This window comes from Ambystoma mexicanum, chromosome 1p, assembly GCF_040938575.1.
Source record: "Ambystoma mexicanum isolate Mex_15411 chromosome 1p, UKY_AmexF1_1, whole genome shotgun sequence".
Taxonomy (NCBI): domain Eukaryota; kingdom Metazoa; phylum Chordata; class Amphibia; order Caudata; family Ambystomatidae; genus Ambystoma; species Ambystoma mexicanum.
This window is the reverse complement of record NC_090921.1, coordinates 874,633,490-874,650,031: the sequence shown is the minus strand read 5'-3', so window position 1 is coordinate 874,650,031 and position 16,542 is coordinate 874,633,490.

Here is a 16,542-nt window from a genome sequence, read left to right as displayed (position 1 = left end):
AGCACCTCCCACATGGGAGCCTTGCCTGGGCAGTCAGTGAAGGGCTCAGGCAAAAGGTACCTTCCTTGAGTACCTATCTTCCCAGGGTGCCTGTTTGCCCTGACTCCCTGGCCCCACTAGGTACTGCTCTTGCTGTCTTCAACAACACCCAGATCGGATACTTTGGGCCTCATTATGAGGTCGGCTTTTCCTGCCGGTGCTACAGCGAGTTGCCGCCTACCTCATAACACCATTTCTGCCGCCTGATATCCCAGTGCCACAAGGATATTACAAGTCCCGTCGGCCCGGGATGTCAGATGGCGGGAACTGTAAGTCCCCATTCTAACCAGGGGCCAGTGCCGGTGATTCCATGAAAACCAATGCAGTGGCTGGTTCAGTTCAGACCTGCCGGGGGCATTGGCCCCTGCAAGCATACTCGTAGTTAGGTGATACAGAAAGGGTGCCAGTACGTTGCTACCCGTACCCTTATTCCAGACTGCCAGACTTGGAATGAGGCAGTTTGTCATTGATGTAGCATTCCATTTTTATTTTTGAATCTCATTAGTATTGTGTCCGACCCCATTGCATTTTCTTCCCACATTAATTCATGGGTTAGTTGTGTTTGCAGCTTTGAATCTCCACACTGTTGTTTCTCTGCCACAATTAAACCACTCAGCCGGGTTCCCTAGCTAGATTGCTCCTCAGAATCTCCCGAGTGGTTGTGGGTCTCACAATTGAGTTTTGTTGTTGTTCATCACAGCCATACTTGCATTTTCCTCCTTTAGAGTCATACAGTTGAATTTTGTTGTTGCCCTGCACTCCCATACTTGCATTGTCCTCCTTTAGGGTTCAGGGTGTGGGCTCTACAATTTAATTTAGCTGTTGTTCTACACAGCTATACTTGCATTTTCCTCTTTTATGGTCTCACCATTGAATTGTGTTGTTGTTCTGCACTGCCATGCTTGCATTTTCTCCCTTAGGGTGCAGGGAATTGGCCCCATAATTCCATTTTTTTGTTGTTCTGCACTGCCACTCCTGCATCTTCCACTTTTAGAGTCCCACAATTGAAAGTTGTTGTTGCTCTGTACTTCCATACTTGAATTGTCCTCCCTTTGGGACCGGGGTGTATGTCTCACAATTGAATTGTGTTATTGTTCTGCACTGCCATACTTGCATTTTCCTACTTTAGGGTCTCGTAATTGAATTTTGTTGTTGCTCTGCGCTTCAATACTTGCATTTTCTTCCCTCAGGTTCCAGGGTGTGGACCTCACAAATGCATTTTCTGTTGTATGGCCCTTCCACACTTGGCCTTGGCCTCCCACAAGTTTCAAGAATTGGGCTTCCCATTTAGCACGTTGGTCCTGCTCTGCATTGGCACCCACATGTCCTCCTCCTAGACTGTGATTTGCAGTTTGCGGTTCATCTCTGGTGTGTTTTGCCACTCAAGCATCTCCCTTGCCGGGAGTATGGCAGGTGTGAATGTGCCACTGTGGCCTTCGCCACCATTGTGGTTGGGCACGCTGGAATTACTCGCTCCGGAGTAACCAAGGTATTGGGTTTGCCGCCTTGAGTCTCGCTGCATTTCTGTTACCTGCACCTGTGTTGTTTCATTCTCAGTTTCCTCCTGTTCAGCCAGCCCTCTGAGTCCCTCCTCTGCCAAACTGTGCCAGCTATCGCTAATATTTAGCAGCTCCAAAATCACCAGAAATGCCTCCACTCCCCTGATTAGACCCCACCCTTACATGCCACCTCCTCAAACCCAACCCGGCACTGACAAGAGGACGCAACCTACCCCTGTCCAGCCTAGACCCCCCTGCCACTTCACCCATTGGATCACCCCCCCGCTCAACCAGGTTATCTCCACCAGCCCCTTCCCTCTCTAGACCACTGTACCACCAACCCCATGAACACTACAACATCACAATCACACCCCTCTAATCCACGATTTGCTTCTCCAAATACTCTCTGTGCAATCTTGGCCGCCACACCCATTAAGCCTCAATTCCAGCCCTCATGCACAGGTGCCCAGCTGCCCCTAAACTCCTAAAGGACAGACACTGTGCCTCCTGTGCATTTTCCATAGAACATACCTCGCCCTACCTCACATCCAGATCCAAGACATCCCCCACACCCTCGCCACTTCCCCAAGCCACCCAACCCAGTGAAATCACTCCAAAACATGCTGTTTACCCCACCAGCCATACAAACCATGCACCACTCCCCTTGGTCCTCTAGAAAACCTTCACCAGGCTCCCCCAGCACCCCCAGAAGACTGTCACCAGACCCCCCCCCCAACTAGAAACAAGACTGGAAACCCTACTTGCAGCCATGCACACCCTCTCAACCCCCTATTCACCAGAGAACCCACATCCACCTTCTCACCTCACCCCACATGAGGTTCTCCACTTCTCACCACTTACACTGTCATCTCTAGTAACCACTACACGCATCTCCACCCTGAGGACTCCCACCTTGCATTCTCTCTTTACGCACACACCAAAATGTACATAGCTTCCAACTCGTCCCCCTCCACTGTAAACCAAAGGCCTCCTCTGTGAGACGTCTTGCATTCTAAGAAATATCAAATATAGTACCTAACCTCTCCCTCGCAATTTACCACTCTACACATGCAAGTCATTTACTGGTCCTCCCCTAGCAGTCTCCCCTTCTCTGCAGCTATCAGTGCATCAGCCTGCACACCTCCATGATCTATATCATCCCAACCCCATCCACCTGCAAGCTCCCAATACCCCCCAGCTCGCTTCCAGTATGCACACCCCACTACCTCAAACAATCAAGAAATCAGCAGGATAAAGTGCAATGCTAGGTATGTTGCTAAAAATCATCACAACATATATGACCTAATTTCATCTGAAGGCCCTGATTTCCTCTTCATCACCAACACCTGGTTAACCCATTGCACATGAAACCTTCCTTCAAAACTGCAATCTTATTGTGCACAAAAGAACCAAAAGGGCAGGTGGCATTACCATCCTGTACAAGTCCTTCCTCTTTATGTACACTTGGAGGAACAAGCTGGCAACTTAGACTGTGAATCCATCCTGGTAACATTTCTGCTCACCCCCTCACATACTCATAGCTTCCTGGTCACATATAGACCCCCAGGATATAATAGATGTTTTGCAGAATCCCTTAGCAACTCCTTAGCAGTCCATCCTGGTGCCCCACCCCCACTTTGCATTATTAGGGGACTTCAATATCTGGTTTGACATCCCACACATCACCATAATATGATCCCTACTGGACAACCTGGAAACCCGACATCTAACACAACTAGACTTAGGCCCTACCCACTCTGCAGCCCACACCCTTGACCCAATCTTCACAACACCTGATCTCATCACCTCACCTCCACCTTACCCAGTCATCTGGACTGACCTATCCGCCACCTTCTTCACTCTTTTGACTGCATACCCTGCCTCCCCCCACAGCCCACGGCCACCAACCCACTCCTGCCTCTGGAAGAAAGTCAAAGTAACTCCTGACCTGGCAGATTCCTTACTTGCCTCTCTGACCTCCACACCCCTCCTGTCAGGCCAAATCTGCAGCTCTCGGAAGCACTAAGCCCACTCACCCTAGGAAGATCCTTCTCTAGCAGACAAGGCTTCTCTCCCAGATGGTTCACCTCAGCCCTCAAAACACTCAAATCCCAGAACCACACCCTATCACGCATATGACATGCAGATCCATCACTGTCAAACAGAACAGCCTACATGACCCAGCTCAAAGCTTACGGCAGAAATATGCATGGGCAAAAAATTCTGTTACTGGAATAGAATCACCAATGCTGCAAACCCCTCTAGTGAACTCCACAAACTTATCTTCAAGTTCAATGCTCCAACATGCACTGCTTCCTTCTATATCCAAACACTCTGTGACTCCCTATCAGACCACTTCCACAGACTAGCCCTAGAAAGAAATATTTTCACTAAAATAGCATCACTCACCACACCCTCCCCTATGACCTCGACCAGGACATCCAAACCACAGTTCACCCCCACACTTCTCACCATTCTCTCCAATGAATTTCTAAAGCTTTAAACTGACAGCCACCCTCAGGTTCCCCTGGTGAGCCCTGCCCTCCTTTTCTACCTGCGCAGGTGACATCACAAGCTCTATCGTAAATATATCTCTAATTTCGGGCACCTTCCCAGCAGAATTCAAAACCTCCTTCCTCAAGCCCCTACTCAAAAAGCCCTCACTCAACCATCTTGTCCAGAGTCACTGTGATTGTTGCTATCATGCTTACTCGCGTAGACTATGCTAATGTCTTATACTTGGGGGGCACCGGCATCAAATCTATGAAAACACAAACAGGTAGACAACACTGCTGCATGGCTCCTCCTAGCCCAAGGCCCTAGAGAACACCTCAAACTCACCCTCAAAATAATGTACATGGAACCATTTATGTAACGTTGCACTTTTAGGGAACACTTGCACATATTAAAATATACACTGTTTTACACAATAAAACAAAGTAGAAGATTGCAGAAGGCTGTTTTCTCTTCTAATTCATGTAATTTGCAGAATATTACCTATATATTTATTTCATACTGTTTTTAAAATACATCCTACTAACAACCTTCTACTAACAACCTTCTACTTTACATAAAACACATATTACCATTTTACCATTTTCTTCCATTTCAAACTTTTATTTTGCATGTTTAAAGAATACAAAACATACATTTTAAAACATTTGTTCTAACGACATTAAGTAAGGATTATTTAAACCCTTTGGCAGTCTAGCTTAGTGTGTGGTATAGAGTCATTACAAACAAGCCAATCTACTTCTGTATTGTGAAATTGTCAGGACTTTTAATCACTCATGGTCTCTCTAGTATCACTGGCAGATGACACCTCTTGCCAACCAAGTTTTGAACCGCAGGTGCCATTCACAACATGGCCACCGGGTGACATGTCTGCCAACCAAACCTTGGCCTGCCTTTACCATTTACAAGATGGCCCCAAATGTTCAACCGGTGCCATCAAGGAGGAGGAGACTTGAAACTGAAGGGGGAAGATGGAACCTCCAGCACACTGTGGTGCATTGCAACTTCCTTCTTGTTGATAAGTGCTTGTTTTTCCTTTGATCCTGGCCCCCTTCGGCCACCTGCCCTCCTTCTTACTCTTCTGCTCCACTATTCTCCCCATCCTCTTACACTATTCCACCGCTCCTGGTCCCTTCCAGCGCTCACTCCTGTGGAGACCCTTCTTCCTTGATCCCTGACCTCCTTGATTTCTGCTCTTGGATTCCCTGGTCATCTGTTGGACTTCCTTATCTAGAGTATCGCCACGACCTTGTAAGCTGCACTGTATCGCACCACCTTTTCATCCGACTATATCTACCATCCTCCCAAGGTTTTGTGTACACAATTGTGAGTTTTTCCTTGGCTCCGGCCTACTTTGTTGCTTGCCAGTCCTGGTTCCATTAAGGCAGTCCTGGCAGCAGGGAAGAAAAGACCATATTCACACAAACAACAAACTGTCACCAAAAGTCTGAAAGAAACGTCCACAGTTTATGGTTGACCCCTCATGAAAAATAATTGCACACATCTTAAAAGTTTTCTTACTAATAGAAACTTGACTATTTACAAAATGTATTACTGATGTGTTAATTATCCTACCATCTACACTGTATCTTTGAAATATAAGCCAATAAATACTTACTAAAAACAAGATTTTGCAGTGTTGATTGTAAATTACAACCCCAGTCACTGCATTGCATGTCATGGAATGTTTTATTTAGAAGATCAGAAAAATGTACACGTTTCTGATCAGGGATAGGAACATACATACCTCTTTCAGAAAAATCCTGAGTGGTGTAATCTTTCTTACATTGTGGACATATATGTTCAACTCGGAACTAATTCCTACATGCCTATCTACGCTAACACTTTCCTGCACTAATAAATTGAAGACAGTCATTAAAAATTCTTGACTATCTTCCAGTGTATTTTGAGAAAATTGTTGATTTCTACTTGAAACATCTAATCCATTTGCCGAATGTGTACTGTGTGGTTTTTCATCTACATATATTTTAAGAAATGAATGTTCCACACATAGCTGCTTCTCTGCAGTGGAAGCTACTCCTTGCATCAATGGAGTAATTTGAAACAACATACACAAAACGTCAGTACAATTGCATTCAACTTCTGTTTCATTATTAATCTGCAATGAGAGTATGTTATAGTTGAACGAATCTCCAACTCTGGTAGATTCTGTTGGTTCTCAGTCTTAAAAGCAATGATTTCATGTGAGCATACTTTCACTCAGTCCTTATGTTTCCTGGCTAAGTGCTTAGCAGGTACAGGTATAAGGTTCAAGTAAAGAGCAAACATTACACGCAACATATTATATTCAACTGTCACTTTTTTTCATCAACATTTATTAAAAATAAACCTTCTCTATTTTTCACATGCGACAAAGCTACATATGACATTCCTTCTTCAAACAATGTATGACCAATGTCAATAAGTGTTGCTTCTAAAGTCAACCCGTGTGATTTATGAACAGTTATTGCATATGCAGAGCACAATGGAAACTGCATTCTTTTCACATCCTTAAAAACCATGAAACATGCAGGAGTCCGAGAAATCAAATGAGTTTCTTCTACACAATCAAACTTTATTTCAACATGTTCAATATTTGCACTTTGAGGAATAGTGGGAAATGCAATCACTACTCTTATTGCTCCAATTAACTAGACCAATTACTACATTCTAGCTCCCAATTAACATTACACATGCATTGATGCTCAGTTTTAAAACTGCTTCTAGACCTGCTTTTTTAAAAATGGAATTCTCTAATTGACCTAATCCAAATCTATTGGCATAACATGACCATCTAAAACATCACACAATTTTATCTCCACAATATTCTGCTTCTATGACAGCAGCATTGTAGAGTGAAACGTGTTACACTCTGCTAGTGTGCACATCAAAGCAACAAAATAAATGTTTCTGTCCTTAAGAGTCAACATGACATCAGACAGACTGCAATCTACATGAAAAATGTTACAAATCAGTCTTCCTGTTAAGACTGTTTTCACTCTCTCCTCAAGAACTCCTATATGATTGTTTATTAAGCATTTCTGCATACTCTAAGTCTTCAGATTGCCTCTTATTAATGGTAAGTTCCTGGAATTCAAAACAATGCCAAAGGTTAAAATGACCAATAATTCCTACACTTTTTGGACTATCGTTAGATTGCAATATTTTGAAAACTGGTTGACCTTTCACAGGAGTTAATTGTAACAAGTCTCCAAAAATAAGTATATGTTTACCTCCAAACAAAACATTGTAGTCAGTCTTCAAAACCTTGCGCATTTGAACGTGAATTAATGCTAGCATCAAGTTAGACACCATACTTACTTCATCTACAATCAAGTTATTTCATTTTCTAATAACTTTTCCTACTTCTTGTGCTGCACTTGATACAAGCTTTTGATAATCTAGTTTGTTGTGATGCCCCACTGGTAGCATCAACAGTCGATGCAAAGTAACACCTCCTACATTAAATGCTGCTAAACCGGCTGAAGCAGTTACAATACATGACAAAGAGCAATCTGTTACATTTTGGATCACAGCATGAATTAAACAAGGTTGACCTGTTCCTGCTTGTCCACTAACATACAACAATACAGGTTTGTATTGCACAGAAGAACAATCATGCTTGTCATGCTGTAAACCATGTAAGAACCAATCTTTAATTTTATAATACATTTCTTTTTGCTCTACATTACGTTTTCTATCTATTTCATCACAATTCACATCTGTAACGTTAGTTTGTTGCATAGCACTTTCTACTTCTTCCATGGCACATTTTGACTTCCTGCTGCATGATCTTGACTTCCCTCAGGAGTCTCTTTTGCCAATTCAGCTAGCAAATGTTCTTCTTGATGTAGTTCTTTCTCTAGTAACTTCAAGAACTGCTCATATTTTGGATATGTATTTCAGTTTTTTTTAGCAAAAAAATGATTCTTCAAAAGTTTCAAAACTTCCAATCAAATCACTCTCTGCCCACCATGGGAAGAGCAACTGCAAAAGACACAAATACTATAATTCCTTTTTCGTTGCAGTTTGGCAAGACAGTTTTTTGTGGTTGAGGAGACTTGCCTTTTCATGTCTTACTAGACAACCAGTACATCCTTGTACTTTAAACCGTCCTCTGTCACTGTTTGCTTCAATATTTCAATATGAATAGCATTATGCTACTTCATATAAACAAAGATCCTCCCACACTACAGATCAATTTGTATAATATGTATCAATCAAGCTGGTTTCAGAATCTATGTACTGTCAGGTACTACTTCAACTAACTACTCAATTTCACTCAAAGGCCTCAGTACCCAATTTCTTGTACAAACTGGGCAAAGACGTAACCAAAGTACATTAATGCTACGTGCATACAGAGGCAAACTAGTTAGCTTATCTGCAGCTTCGTAGCTACAACACTCTCTATGCGAGAGCATCTACAGACTAAAGCTTAGATGTTTTTGACATGTATCTGCTGATAAATCTGCCCATAGCTCAGCTGCATTTCTCTTTTCAACTTTCGTCACGTATGCTGTAACATAACGAGCAACAGCTTTTGTATCATCACCAATAAACTGTACATCAGTATTTCCATTCCAAAGCTAAGCAATGCCAGGATTGTAATAATTAATGAATTGGCATTCCTTATCTCTTTTTAAATTATATGTATTTCTTGGTGACTTACCCATAACATGGTCTCGAACAGATGACATCAACTATTCAATCGACCAACTGGTGTCACAGGCCTTGGAAGCCAAATCTGCACTGAGTGTAGTACTTGTCTTTACTTTGGTATTTTCTCTGACATTCATTTGCACATGAGTGCCTCTGAAACCTTTCCACCTTGTTCTGTAGATCAGCATTCACATGCTGAGCAGGAATGGAGCACGTAACAAATTTTTCTATGAACCCCATCACACAGCCATTACTTTCTTTACCAAACTGAGGAGTATCTTAATCCACAACATCATGTGTGCCTGGTACTCTTTCCTCCAAATGAAATGTTCCACAGTGCCTAATGGACCATTTTCTTTATTACATATAAAGTGTACAAGTAGGAAAAATCATAGGGAAACAACAAGCTTCTAATATCTTTTCCCAGTCACTTATTGGTGCACCTTTCGTTGCTTTCATTTGATACCATTTTTAACTGTCACCCATGAATTTAGATGAGTATAGAAGATGAATAGTTCAATGTTCATGCAAAATGTTCCCTTCTGCAACAGATAGACATTGGAACTGGCCTTCACTGCTTTTGTTTGTTGACTCAACATCAAGCAAATACATTTCTGGTACAGTCAGAATCCTTTTAAATCATTGTGCTCCAATAGAAATTCCAATGCGTTTTTCACCTTTCCAATATCTATAAGCTGTTGCCAAATGCTCTTCTTTGCAGTGGAAACACCATTTACTAAAACAAAAAAATAACCTGCAATGTCATGCTTCACACCCCGCTCACACCTTGCACTAATGATTTTTTGGGCAGGCAATCTAACATTAACTCAGAAAAGATTAACAGTTTGCCATGCAATCACCGCAGCCATGTACACTTTCTGAAGCACAACACGGATATCAGGCAGTAACATGTCATTCAAGACACTTCTAGGAGGAATACTTCTTTGATTATAAAACCCAACACAGTGTCTACAAACATAAGTGCCTCACCTGTGTCAACTTGTTCTTCTGCAAACAAATACAGATAAGGTTATTTCCAAACATCTTCTACACTTTGTTTAATTTTCTACTCAATGTACGCAAGGTACACTTGAGATTTATAAAAAAAAGTGCATTGACAAGATACACAAACAAAGTCAGGTCTTTTAGTAGAAAACAACTCAAACATTGCAATATTTTGTTTATACTGTTGAAAAAAGCAGATACTTTGAAAGCATATGATCATCATTTCCACTTCCTGTAAGTGTTTCATCTATGTACACATGCTCTTTTAAATGCATGCTATTTATAATTTTCACTTTAGAAACTAAACTTTATACTGTTCCTATCAGAAGTGTTTGATGAAAAACTGCAAGAGACATACTTGCCATTTCGCACTTAGACAATTTAACTAGAAGGTATCTCCTGTTAGTATGATGTGCAGCCAGCAATCGAATATAATGAAACTGACTTGTACATCTACTTTTATCAAGACAAGCAAGAGAATGACCCAGAAGTCCTGTTTGCTCACAAACCTCTCAGTCATCTATTCTCTGTAGCATCTTGATCTGTATTTGAACATTATTATTTTTGTGCAACACTTTCAAAAATCTCTTTAAGACTTTACAAGAAAACATATTAATATTGCAAAAATAATTGCACATCCATACCTCAAAATGCTTTTTAGGTTTTATTCTAGACTGACCTACACTTTTCATTTCTGCATTATCAGAACTTAGGATTTCTTCTTTTTTAGAAATCACACCATTTTGGACTTGGTAGCTACAACCACTCTCATCAATAGCTAGGGGAACATTCTTTCCTTGATTGTAACTCTCCTCATTAAAAAATCTTTCTTTATGAGAAGTGTGTTTCCATTATCCACCAAACGCATCATACAAGCTGTCCACGTATAAGTACATGAAGTCTTTCTATATTTGTATAGAATGGTGTAGTCACCATAAGTAATTTTTAAGTTTATTCATTAGGGAAATGAACAACTTTCTTTTCCTATGAAAAGCTTTTTTAATTATTACTTCTACTTTTTTCTGTTGGTTTCACACTTCTCCAAAGATTTGTAAAAACTCAAGAGTGTTACATTTTCCTATATATATATATGTATTCATCTGTTTGAAATTGTTAGTACATATTTGTCTTTTCTTCTTAAAATCTTAGTTTTTTTACTAGCTACTAACAGGTTTGATACATTTATTCTTATTTTACTTTCATTAAAAACCTTCTCAGTTCCATCAATGTGTTCAGTTGCCACGTCTCCTATTTGAAATTGCAGATTTTTTAAAAAGTATTATCGATAACAGGTATTGTAGTATTATCTACAGTATTTGTATCTACAGATTTAAGAACACTACTTTTTTAAATATTATATTTTAAAACTTGACTTCCTCTGCACATGATTCCTTTTTATGGCATGTTGTTGCTTTCTTGAGAGAATTTCATAAAAAAGCTTTAAAACATAAATTGTGTTTAGTGAAGGTCAGTCATTGTTTCTTTATATTTCAAATATATAATATGAATTATTCTTTATATTAAATATATCCAGTATAATTAGGTGTGTAATTTAATACACTTTATAGGTATTACTTGGAAATTAGTGTTTTCCATATTTAATTTCAACCACTAACACTTTTCGCACTTACCTCTTGATGATATTCAATATGACGGAGGCACTGGAGACAAAAGGCGATGTAATTGGAATTCCACATGAAATGAGGAAATGTCGTCTATGTGGCAATAATGTCTCTGAGTCACTTTACCACCTTATTATGAATTGTGAAAGTCTAACTGAGATTAGAATCACATTTTTTAAATCTTTTAATAATGCAATTGACATGACGAATACAACAGAACTGTGGATGATTTTTATGAGAGGAAATTATATTAATCTTATTTACTACTTCGTGATTTTTTATTTAAAGATTGTGGTGATTTTAAAATGTACTGAATGATCTATTTTATGGTTTATAGTCATAATGTCGAAACAAAAATGTCGACAAACAAAAATGTCGAAATTCTTTTTTCGAAAACAATATTGTCGACATCCTATACTTATAATGTAAAAAGTCATTTTTTAGAAAAAAAAATGTCGACAAAAAAATATCACTTAGAACTATCAACACCTCACCCAACACCCCCCCTGCCACCCCCCCCCCACACCCCCCACCACCACCCTCCCACCCCTCATACTCAACACATTCTAATTATATATTTATTTATTTATTTATTTTTTCAATAAATAAATAACCAAAAAGAGTATCATTTACTATTGGGGGGTCCCCCCAACCCGCCTCACCCAACACCCCCCTGCCACCCCCCCACACACCCCCCAACCACCCTCTCACACTCATTCTCAACACATAGTAATTATATATTTATTTATTTATTCAATAATTAAATAAATAAAAAGAGTATCATTTACTATGGGGATGTCCCCCCCAACTCCTCTCACCCAAGACCCCCTGCCATCCCCCCACACCCCTCACCCCTCATACTCAACACATCTTAGTTATATATATATATTTATTTATTCATACAATAAATACAAAATTTCAAAAAAATATCGAAAAAATGTCGACATTATTGTTTGTCGACATTATTTTTTCGACATTTATTTTTCAAAATTTTGACTGTCGACATTTTGACTGTCGACATTATGACTGCCCACCCTATTTTATAGTGTATTGAATGACATATTTTAGAAGTGCAAATTAATTTTAGACTTTTGTATTAATCACTATGTAAATGTTGTATGTTCATGTGTTATACAAAGCCTTTTGGCTAGATATATATCTAATAAAATAATAATTATAATAATAATACTAATAATAATAATATGTAATTTCAGTATTTTCTGAAGAGGGTTCAAGCAGTAGTACATGTTATGCTATGGTTATGTATGAACAAAATACATTTCCCATATCAAATGTCCTTCCTTCTTTCTTTATACGTATGACCTGGCAATTCCCTTAGTTGTTGCATATTTTTCATTACATATGCACATCCTTTATCATGATTTCTAAGGCTGTAATACAAATGATCACTATCATCTATACAATTACCTCAGGTTTCATGCAATCTTACTATCTTGAAAATGTACTGTTCCAAGCACAAATGCACCACCAACTAAGAAACTCAGTTACCATCCATTCAAACTCTACTTTGCTTTGCTCATCTTATTTAAACTACATGCAATTCTTCACACACTTTCTTCAATTATGTCAGGCTAATCTATAAGAGCTATATCTGCCTATAGGGCAAAAGGCATTCCTTCACCAGAAAGGTGAAGGAAAGGAACAAGGTCTTCTCCCTTTACATTCATTCATCACATAAAACTGAACATTCAAAGTGCGCATCTTAGTCCTGAACACAATAAACATGGTATAAATTAGCACAACTTGTTAATTTACACACATAAAGGTTTGGCAAGATAATTGGCTGCATATCTTTGGTTTGATGTAGCAACCTGCCATTCATTAATCTCTGGTGTGTCCTCAATTCATGAGGAAGGTGATGAGGTAGGAGACCTGGAAGGTAATGCATTGCCACTCAATAGCTCCACCCATCTCCAATTTTTACACCATACAGACCTCTACTTAAAGACTGCAGCTCAACTCCAGGCAGACAGCACTGAGTAGGCTGCTGCTGACATGAATGACCGGAGCCTGACACTCACTTACTTCTCCAACCACCTAGTTAATCAGTCCTCCTTAAGTATTCTCGTCAAAAGACAGGCAAAGACAAGGGCCCCACTTATTTGTACCTGATCAGGCCTAATAAGGCCAATGGCCTTATGCGCTATCCAGCATTTCACCTATAAACTAATCTCTACTACTGCTGCTCAACAAAAGTCATCACCATGTGTGTCCTCCATCCACTGCCCATCTCCACCCTCACTAGGGTTTGAATAGCAAGATCCCTGGGCAGCCCGAGAAAGGTACCCTAGCGGATCTCATCAATAATACACTATCCCCCTCCCACAGAACATTTCTTCAGGAATACCTGACATACTGTAACCATAACTTCAGAGTACAATTCCCAAACCACTTCTAAAGAGAACAACTGTTCACCGGAAATTTACCAATTGAAATTAACTTTCCCTGTAACATGGCAGTATCCATGAATTACCAAAAATAAAAAAGGTCACATTTGCCAACATCAAAACCAAGTTAGCATGTATCAGCTGCACTCCATCATAAGACTTGTCATATTTAAAGCCATATTCAAAATCATACAAAAATCTAACACAAAAGTAGTTACAAATATGGGATCATAGTGAAGAGTTTACTATCCAACTTCAAAGCACAAACACAGCAGCAATATTTTTCCTGGGTAGAGGTATGCTGCTTGTTTAATTATACTAATTACTGTGCACCCCTATTAATTTTACATCTCCCTAGGTAAGTGCATTGAGATCTGCTGGAAGGGCATTCCAGTGCTTTGCTGTGACTGTTTATCCCCCCTCCTTGGTCTCTTCACTCTTGGAATGGCTAGTTTGTGGGCATGGATGGATCTTATTGGCCTATTGGATTTCGCTGTTTCAATTTTCTGAGACAGGTATTGTGGGGCAGTCTTACTTAGACATTTGTGGGTGATAGAGAGATCCTTGAAGATGATCCTTTCCCTGATCGGGAGCCGATGCGCCTTGTTTCTGGTGGCTGTTTTGTGGTCCTTTTTTGAGATGTTTAGTGCTGCTATGAGGGTATTGTTCTGTATTATTTGTGGTTTGTTTAGGTTCCTTTTGGAAGTACACACAAATAGGACATTGCAGTAATCCAATCTTGCCCCCGTAATTGCACTGGCATTGGTTATGCAGCTTTCTTTGTTAAGGAATTGTCTTGCTGCGTTGATTAGTTTAGCTGTATACACTGCTGATGAGGCAATTGCACTGACTTGTTTGTTGATAGATAGGGAGCCATCCAGGTGTACACCTAAGATTTTTATTGCATCTGAGACAGGGATCTGGATTCCGTCTATCAGGAATGATGTGGATTCTGGCCTGAGTTTCTTCAGCACTGCGGGGGAGCCTAGCAGAAGGATTTCTGTCTTGTTGTCTTTTAAGCATAAGTAGTTAGTTGCCATCCACAACTGTATTGTAGAGTAAACTCTTTTGATCATAAATGAGCCTGTGTCATAAAAGCCTGTCTGAGGAAGGAGAATTTGGCTGTTATCAGCGTAATTTGTGTAAGATGTGCCGAGGTCATCCAGCAGATCAAATAAGGGTTTGGTGAATATGCTGTAGAGGCATGGGGATCGACAGGAGCCTTGGGGGTTTCCACATGGGATGGGGATGGCTGAGGTGCTGTGAGTGTCTGAGAAGACTCTCAGGGACCTGCCTTCTAGGAACAAGGCAATCCATAGCGAGGCTTCTTTGGAGAAATTGGCTGCGGCTGTGAGGTGATGGCATAATGTTTTGGTGGTCTACTAGGTTGAATGTGGCTGATAATTCTAGTAGGAGGAGGAGTGTCAGTTTGCCCTCATCCCTGAGAGAGTCCATTTCAATCTTAAAATCTAGTGTGATTGCATTCTAGGTTGTGTTGGATCTGGTTGGTGGCTGCTCAGTCTAGGATCTTTAGCAAGAAGGGTACTGTGATGATAGGGTGTTGGAATTGGGCAATGAGGGGTCCAGTGAAGGCTTTTTTAGCAGAGGGAGGACCCAAGATTCTTTGCGTTTTGTAGGAACAGTGCTTGTGGTGAATGATGCATTAATGCATTTTGTAATAAAGGGAACTAGGGCGGCTGAACAATCTTTTATGATTGCTGCTGGGCATATGTCTCCTTTGCATTTGGTTGGTTTTAGGATTTTGAGGATATTGGCTGTTTCTTCTGCATCTTCTCTAAAGTGGAAGGAGGGTGCAGTGGGCGGGAGGGTTGATGGGATTGGTCTTGACTTGTTTCTCTTCAATTAATTTCTGAAGTGGGTGGATTTTAGAGCGCATAGAGTTCTGTATGTTGGTGCACCAAGTTTCGACTTTATTGATAGGTGAGAGTTATGATGCTAGGTTCTCAAGTTCTCTAAGTATTCTGAATATTTCTTGCGAGTTTAAGTTTGCTTTGGCTATTCTGGTATTGTAGAATGATTCTTTAGCTGCCGTGATGGCTTGCTTATATTCGTTTGTAATCCTGTTGAAGGCCAGTTTGCATTGTTCTGCAGGGTTTTTCCTCCAGAGAGCTTTGGTTTGTCTTTTCTGGGAATGAAATTCTGGGAGATCTGAGGTGAACAAGGGGTTGTAGTGGTCTGTGGGTTTTGTTTTTCTGGGATGGCGTGGGGCTACTGTGTCTATGGCTTTGGTTAGAGTGCTTGTGTAGATCTCAGCTAAATTATGAGGGTCAATAGAGGCTAGGTTTTCTAGAGCCAGGGGCTCGAGGAGGGGAGATTGATTCTTTGAAGATTTGTTTAGAGCTTCGGGACCATGTGGTTGGTGGTGTTGATGGGGTGGGTGGAGCTTGTTTTAAGGTGGAAAAGGTAAAGGCAAGGACGTGATAGTCCGAACATGGGCAGGGATTGTTTTAGGTGATGTTGATCTGGTTGTTCAGGTCTGCCATCCAGTCCAGGGTTCTACCTTTGATATGTGTAGGGATGTGACACAGTGTTTGAAGCCTAGATCTGAGAGGGCATTGGCGATGCCTGTCGCTGTGTGGTCTGATGGGTCATGGAGGCCTAGGTTGAGGTCTCCTACTAGACTCACTCTATATGTGGGTTTGATGTTTTCCACAAAGGTGTGGGTGAGGTTTTCTTCGAATGCGGGAGAAGAGGCTGGCTGGCGGTATAGGATGTGAATGGTGATGGAATCAATGGGTGCAGTGACAAGTTTAACCGAAATGCGTTCGCAGTGGC